Raw genomic sequence first — 9,280 nt, forward strand, 5'->3', positions numbered from 1 at the left:
CACGAACTGATTGGCCAAAGCCTGAACATCCAAAGCAAGCGGTCTCTCACCGACCGGAATATAAGCAAGACTGCCCATACTGGTTGACTTCTTACTCAAAGTATCGACCACCACATTGGCCTTTCCTAGATGATATAAGATGGTGATATCATAATCCTTCAACAACTCCAACCACCTCCTCTGCCTCAAATTCAACTCCTTTTGCTTGAACAAATACTGAAGTCTCTTATGATCCGTGAACACCTCACATGCCACGCCATACAGATAATGCCTCCAAATATTCAACGCGTGAACAATGGCTTCCAACTACAAATCATGAACCGAATAGTTCTTCTCATGAATCTTCAACTGCCGCAAAGCATAGGCAATGATCTTGCTATCCTGCATCAACACCGCACCAAGTCCAACACGAGATGCATCACAATAAAATGTATAAGGCCCTAAACATGTGGGCAAAACCAACACCGGTGCCGTAGTTAAAGCTGTCTTGAGCTTCTGAAAGCTCTCCTCACACTCATCCGACCATCTGAACTGGGCACCCTTCTGGGTCAATCTGGTCATCGGGGTTGCGATAGATGAAAACTCCTCCATGAACCAACGATAGTAGCCTGCCAATCCCAAGAAACTCCAAATCTCTGAAGCTGATGCTGGTCTAGGCCAGTTCTTGACCGCCTCAATCTTCTTCGGATCAACCTCAATACCCTCTGCTGATACAACATGACCCAGAAATGCAACTGAGCTGAACCAGAACTCACACTTCGAGAACTTAGCATATAACTAACTATCCCTCAAGGTCTGAAGAACCATCCTAAGATGTTGCTCGTACTCCTCCTGGCTGCGGGAATAGATCAAAATATCATCAATGAAGACTATCACGAATGAATCCAAATCAGGCCTGAACACTCGGCTCATCAAATCCATAAAAACAGCTGGGGTATTTGTCAACCCGAATGACATCACCAAGAACTCATAATGCCCGTACCGAGTGCGAAAAGCTGTTTTAGGGACATTAGATGCCCTAATCCTTAACTGATGGTAGCTAGATCTCAAGTCAATCTTTGAAAATACCTTAGCACCCTGAAGCTAATCAATCAAATCATCAATCCTCGGCAATGGATACTTATTCTTTATTGTAACCTTGTTCAACTACCGGTAATCAATACACATCCTCATCGATCCATCCTTCTTCTTAACAAACAACACCGGCGCACCCCAAGGCGAAACACTGGGTCTAATGAAACCCTTCTCAAGCATGTCTTGCAACTGCTCCTTCAACTCTTTCAACTCAGGTGGGTCCATACAATACGATGGGATAGAAATGGGCTGAGTGCCCGGAGCCAAATCAATGCAAAAGTCAATATCCCTGTCGGGTGGCAAACCCGGCAGGTCTCAAGGGAAAACCTTAGGAAACTCATGAACAACGGGCATAGAATCAATAGAAGGAACCTTGGCACTAAAATCACGAACATAGGCCAAATAGGCCAAACACCCTTTCTCGACCATACGCCGAGCCTTCACATACGAGATAACACTGCGGGTAGAATGACTAGGAGTCCCTCTCCACTCTAAATGAGGTAAACCCGGTAAGGCTAAGGTCACAGTCTTGGAATGACAGTCCAAGATAGGGTGGTAAGGTGATAACCAGTCCATCCCCAATATGACATCAAAATCCATCATGTCTAAAAGAAGCAAATCTACACGAGTCTCAAGACCTCCAATCACAACTATACATGAATGATGGACTCGATCTACCATAATAGAATCACCCACCGATGTAGACACATAAACAAAAGAACTCAAAGAATCACAAGGCATGACCAGATATGGTGCAAAATAAGATGACACATACAAGTATGTAGACCATGAATCAAATAACACTAAAGCATCTCTATCACAAACCAGAACCGTACCTGTGATAACTGTATCAGAAGCCTCAACCTCGGGCCTGGCTGGAAGAGCATAACATTGGGGCTGGGCCCCACCACCCTAAACTACATATCTAGGACGGCCTGCTACTGGCTGGCCTCCACCTCTAGCGGCCTGAGCTCTACCTCTAATACCTCTACCTCCACCTCTAGCACCTCTACCCCCACCTCTAGCTGGCTGGGCGGGATGTGGAACACCTGGTGCTTGAACCATGGCACGGGAATCCTGATGCTGAGAGCTACTCGATGCTCGAGGGCAAAACCTAGTAATGTAACCCATATCACCACAAGTGTAACAAGCCCTCGGTTGTTGAGACAGCTGGCCTTGATGAACTGAGTGATCACCTCGAAAACTCTAAAGCGGCGGTGCACTGATAGGAGTTGGTGATGCACTGTAGGACTGTTGATCAGAATACTGCATCTGAGGAACACGGCCACCTGAAGCACCATGAGAAACCTAAAGTGCTGACTGAAAAGGCCTAGGAGGATGGCCTCTACCATATGAATCCCTACCTCAAGACAAGGTCCCATTGAATCTGCTTGAATGACGGGGCCTCTTGTCCGACCCATGACCACTTCCCTGTGACAAAACCATCTCCACTCTCCTGGCCACATTGGTTGCCTCCTGGAAATATATCTCACTCCTAGTCTCCCTAGCCATCTGAAGACGAATCAGTTGAATAAGTCCATCAATGAACCTCTTCACCCTCTCTCTCGGTGGGAAGTATGATAAGAGCATGACGAGACAAGTCGATGAATCTGGTCTCATACTGGATAACAGTCATAGAACCCTGCTGGAGACACTCAAACTGCCTCCTATAGGCCTCTCTCTGAGTGATGGGGAGAAACTTCTCCAGAAATAGCTGAGTAAACTGCTCCCAAGTCAAAGCTGGCGATCCGGATGGTCTAACCAAATAGTAATTCCTACACCAAGTCTTGGCGAATCCAGACAAGTGAAAAGTAGCAAAATCGACCCCATTGGTCTCAACTATCCCCATGTTCCTGAGAACCTCGTGACAGTTGTCTAGATAATCATGGGGATCTTCAGAAGATGCACCGCTGAAAGTAGTAGTGAAGAGCTTGGTGAACCTATCCAACCTCCACAAGGTATCAGCAAACATAGCTTCTCCATCACTAGTTTGAGCTACCACACCCGGTTAAACTGCTCCAACTGACTGAACTACTGGAGTCTGAAACTGGGGAGCTACCTGCTCTAGAGTGTGAGTAGCAGGAGTCTGGGCTCCTCCTCCAGCTTGAGATACGGCTAGTGCTACAGGAAGTAAGCCTACCCGAGTGACACTCTCCATAAGGCACACTAGATTGGCTAGAGCATCCTAAAGTACTAGGGTAGCAATAAACCCCTCTAGGACCTGAGCTAGGCCCACCGGAACTGCTGGGGCTGGAACCTCATCATCAAAATCAACTTGAGGCTCCACTGCTGGTGCTGGTGCTCGGGGCTGAGCTCTGCCCCTACCTCGGCCTCTAGCATGACCTCGGCCTCGCCCTCTACCCCCCGTGGGAGCTGCTGCTAGGGGCTCAGGCTGCTGGTCAGTGGATGAGGAAGCGCGTGCTCTCGCCATCTGTGAAAGAACAGAGTAGAAATTCAATTAGCATTGAGAAACCAAACCGCATGATAGGAAAGAATAAATGTGAAGTTTTTCCTAACTCTGTAGCCTTTGGGGGATAAATACAAACGTCTCCTTACCAATCGCTCAGACTCTACTAAGCTTGTCTGTGAACTGTGAGACCCATGTAACCTAGAGCTCGGATTGCCCACCCTCGGGAGTCATGATGGCACCTACTAATGGGAGCTAGGCAAGCCAATTATCAAACAATTACCTTTTTACCAATTTTATTTCTCTTTAACAAACATAAAGCGATAATGCATAAATAACAGAAGTTTAAATTTAAGCGAAAGAAAATAATGAAATATCTGAAATCTGCATTTATTACAACTAATTAAGCCTTAATCACCCAAAACCTGGTGTCACAATGTCACAGACGGTTTAAGATTGCTACATACAAAGTCTGAAGAAATAACAGTACATTGTTTCTGAAGTAAGGAAAATGAAACAGGGAATAAGGGATAGAGGGAGATGCCAGGGCCTGCGGATGCCTACAGGTCTACCTTGGATCTCCGCGTGGATTGAAGGTAGCCTCCAAACTACGGTCCAAGAGCTGCTCCGTGATCTGCACATAGTGCAGAGTGTAGTATCAGCACAACCGACCCCATGTGCAGGTAAGTGCCTAGCCTAACCTCGGCGAAGTAATGACGAGGCTAGGACCAGACTACCAAATAACCTGTGCAATTCAATATATATAGTGGAAAAGAAATACAGAAATAAATAGTCAAGTATGGGAGGGGAGCATGTTGCGGGGGAGATATCAATTCTAAATAGAAAGACATCAAGTAAACGAAAGAAACAATATAACTCGGGTATCAACAAAGAATCAGAAATCAATAAATGCACGACATCACCCTTCGTGCTTTTACTCTCATCCTCACCAAAGCAATCATATAATAAAAATGTGCACAGTATCACCCTTCGTGCTTTTACTCTCTTTCCTCACCATATAATTAATATAATCGGCACGGAATGGCACATCGTGTGGCACGACATCACCCTTCGTGCTTTACACTCTTTCCTTACAATCATACACGACATCACCCTTCGTGCTTTAACTCTCTTCCTCACCCAAACAACAATCACAAACAATAGGGCAAGGGAAATAAATGAAATTATAATAAGAATCCCGGCAAGGGAACAACAATTCAACAATTTAGTCCCGACAAGGGGACAACATCAATAATATCAACATCCCGGCAAGGGAGATAACAAATAAAACAACAATAACCCGGCAAGGGTGGTAACATAATGATCTATTCTCTTTCTCACTTTTACTTCACAATTCACTTCACAGCTCGAGCCAATGCTCTAGAGGTTCAATTATCACTTATACCTTCACAATTCGTTATATAACTTGAGCCAACGCTCCTCAATGCTCATAGGTCACAATTCCTTCCACAAACTTTATACAACAAATAGAAACCATCACCAAGGCATGAAAGATACAATGAAGTCATGATAATCACAGTATAAAGATTCACGGTCATGCTAGACACCAACGTATAGATACTCGTCACCGTGCCTGTACATCGTACTCAACAATTATCACATAGCAAATAGGACTCGACTCCTAATCCCTCAATCTAAGGTTAGACCAAACACTTACCTCGATGCCACGAACACAACTCAAGATTTAATTATAGCTTTACCCCTTGATTCCACCATCAATTCACTCGTATCTAGTCATAGTTACTTAATTACATCAATAAACGCTAAATGAATCAACCCCAATGCATGAAAATGAGTTTTCCAAAGTTTTACCCAAAAAGTAAAAAAATTCCCCCAAGCCCACATGGTCAAAACTCGAGGTTTGAACCAAAACTCGATTACTCATTACCCCACAAACCCAAATATATAATTTATTTTGAAATCGGACCTCAATTCGAGGTCCAAATCTCCAATTTTTGAAAAACCTAGGTTCTAACCCAAAACACTCAATTTCCCCCATGAAAATCATTGATTTTGAGTTGAAATCATGTTAAAAAATATTAATGATTGAAGAAAATGAGTTAAAATTAACTTACAATGGGTTGTATTTTGAAAAGATGTGAAAATGGGTTAAAATTCGTCTAAGTATAAAAGTTGCAGGTCTCAGATGTGGGAATTGCGAACAGGGGTTCGCAATTCTGCTAGGTTGGGAAATGCGAAGGGGGTCTCGCAATTGCGAGATGGGAATAGTGAAGACAAGGTCACATTTGCGACTCAAGGCTGAACAGAGGAGTTTCGCATTTGCGATAGGAGCCTTGCATTTGCGAGACTGGAGCTGGCATGGCTTCCTTCGCAATGCAAAGCCTGCAGGCCTGCTATGCACAACTGAAAATCTACAATATTTCTAATTCCAAAATGCATCCCGTGGCCTATCCAAAACTCACCCGAGCCCTTGGAGCTCCAAACCAAACATGCACACTACCTCAAAAACATCTTACGGACTTATTCGTGTAATCAAATCACCAAAATAACATCATGAACATCGAATTAAACCTCAAGATCAATGAAATTTCTCAAAACTTCTTTAAACACCAAATTTTGCATTTAAGGTCCGAATCACGTCAAATGGATTCCGTTTCTTACCAAACTTTACCGTCAAAAATTATATTGAATCTGTACCGGGCTCCGGAACCATAATACGGGCCCGATACCACAGGTTTCACATAACATTTCACTTTCAAAAACCTTTATAATTTTTTTAGAAAATAATTTCTTTCAAAAATTCATTTCTCGAGCTTAGGACCTCGGAATTTGATTCCGGGCAAACGCCCAAGTCCCATTTTTTTCTACAGACCCTCCGGGATCGTCAAATTAGGGGTCCGGGTTCGTTTACCCAAAACATTGACTGAAGTCAAATTAATTCGTTTTATAGTCAAAGTTTATCATTTTTCACAGATTTTCACATATAGGCTTTCCGGCTACGCGCCCGGACTATGCACACAAATCGAGGTGATGCTAAAAGAGATTTTTAAGGCCTCGGAATGTAGAATTTATTTTAAAAACAAGTGATGACCTTTTGGATCATCACACGTTGTTTTTGTACTCATACTACACTTGCTGTGCATTTTGTTGCATAGGTTCATGTGTGGCTAGTGGCTTACTGGAGTAGAGACGTGGTTGATGCGGGGACTTAGTTGAGCTGCATTTTGCGAGACAATTCGCAGCCAGCAGAGTCTTCTTCATAGTATTGTACTGTATTTTTCATTCCTGTCCAATTGTATTCTGGACAGTTATCGTATTTTATTCCATTCCCTAGTAAATGTGTAATGACCCGACCGGTCGTTTTGAACTTTTGCACTTTGATCGCCAGTTCCCGGGCATGACTTGCCCCGTGTAACGTATTATGACTGATGTACATCGTTGGTTTTGGTTTTCAAAAAAAAAAATCAGAATGAATTTGAAGGAACAGTCTCAGTTGAAAGCTTTGAATTTGAAAGGTTTGACTAAGAGTTGACTTATTTGTATATGAGCTTGTATCGGAAATTTTATGATTTGGATAGCTTCGTTGGGTGATTTATGACTTAGGAGCGCGATCGGAATGCATTTTGGAAGTCCGTGGAAGGATTTGGCTTGAATTGACAAAGTTAATATTTTGGCGAATTCCGGTTGATAGGTGAGATTTTGATCCGAGGGTCGGAATGGAATTCCGAGAGTTTCTGTAGTTTCGTTATGTCATTTGTGATGTGTGTGCAAAATTTCAGGTCATTTGGACGTCGTTTGGTCGACTTTTTGATCGAATTCGGATTTCTAAAGTTTTGGAATTCTTAGGCTTGAATCCGTGGGTGATTTGACGTTTTGATGTTGTTTTGAGCGTTCCGAAGGTTGGAACAAGTTTGAATTATGTTATGGGGTATGTTGGCATGTTTGGTCGGGGTCCCATGAGGCTCAGATATGTTTTGGAAGAGTTTTTGGAAGATTTTGTCATTTTGAGCATAAGCATGTAATGATCCAAAAGTCCATTTTTAGTTCTAGAGATCGAAATTTGATTTTGAGACTTCCATAATTTTGATAATAAATTATAGGACTGATCTGGAAAGTTTGGTCTAATTTTATCAAGTCGCGAATGGGTTTTTGACACGAAACATGAGTTAATTGTTTAACGAGTGAAATGGGTATTAAACTGAGCAAATGAGCTCCGAATTGAGTTTCAACTGAAGGGCTATGTTCGTATTATTTTTTGTGACTCATAGGAACAAGAATCATTGAATTTCGAGTTCGTATGATGGAGTTAGAGCTTTTTTAGTGAAAAGAAAAGCTGCTGCAATTTTCTGGGCAGTTTCTGCATTTTTCGCACGTGTGAACAGTGACCGCACCTGCGTGAACAATACCCATGTACAGTACACGTGAACAGTACATGAACATTACACGTGAACAGTAAAAATGTATGAACAGTACCCCCGAAATTCTGGACAGTTTTAAGTCCAGCAGTCCGGTTTTTGATCATTTTTTTGACTACCAAGCTTGGGTTTTGGGCAATTTTGAGCGAGAAATCACGAGAATTCTTGGGGTAAGTGTTCTTGAATCCCTTGTTATTATATTTCTTGAATAAATCTTCATTTTTGGCGTTAGATTATTGATATTTTAAGATAAATGAAGGAATTTTCTAAAATTCCATAAAGATGAATTTCTAAGATTTGAAAGCCAAATCCGATGTCGGATTTTGGTAAAAATTTTTTGGTTGGACTCGTGGTTGGATGGGGGTTCATATTCCGTGACTTTTGTCATATTCCGAGATGTGGGCCCCACGGGCGAATTTTGAGTGCAATTTCGGATTTTTAATGGAAAATGTAGAATTTCATATGGAATTAATTCCTATAATTTTTATTAACAGAATCGAATTATTGTGTCCAGGTTCGAGGCATTCAGAGGTCGATTTGAGAGACAAAGGCATCGCGAGCTAGAGGATTAGCCGGTTCAAGGTGAGTAATGATTGTAAATGATGTCTTGAGGGTTTGAAACCCCGAATTTGCATATCGTAGAGCTATATTGAGGTGAGACACGTGCTGGATGATGAGCGCGAGGTCTTTTACTACCGGGGATTGTGACTTGGTCCATCCTGATTGATGATTTTACACATATTTGATTGAAACTTATTTGTTATCATCATGATTTGGGCTGATTGCCATACTTGGGCTTCGTGCCAATTATTTGAATCCTTCAGGAATTTTTATCACTATTTTCTCACTGTTTTGACTTATATTTAAACTCAGTCCTATTTATAATTATTGTTTTACAAACTCATCCGCTTTTATGCAGATTTGAAAACTCAAATGATATTTCTAAATGGTATTTTGGGCTGAGAACTACTGTTTTACAAATGCCCGAGGGGCTTATGATGATTTCCAAACTTAGTGAGGCCGAGGGCCATATGTGAGGATATGCCGAGTGATATGAGGCTGAGGGCCTGAGATACTTTATATGCCACGCAGTGGCTTGAGTGATGTGAGGCCGAGTGATATGATGCCAAGGGCCTGAGATACTTTATATGCCATGCGGTGGCTTGAGTGATGTGAGGCCGAGTGATATGAGGCCGAGGGCCTGAGATACTTTATATGCCATGTAGTGGCTTGAGTGATGTGAGGATATGCTGAGTGATGATGCCACGAGGTGGCTTGATATAGCGCTTGGGCAATAAGGGGCCCCTCCGGAGTCTGCACACCCACAGTGAGCGCGAGTACCCATTGTTCTGAGTGATTGATACTATGCCCGAGGGGCTGATATGAGTGATTGTGAGGTAGC

This window comes from Nicotiana sylvestris, chromosome 3 (assembly GCF_000393655.2).
Source record: "Nicotiana sylvestris chromosome 3, ASM39365v2, whole genome shotgun sequence".
In the NCBI taxonomy this organism is placed as follows: Eukaryota; Viridiplantae; Streptophyta; class Magnoliopsida; order Solanales; family Solanaceae; genus Nicotiana; species Nicotiana sylvestris.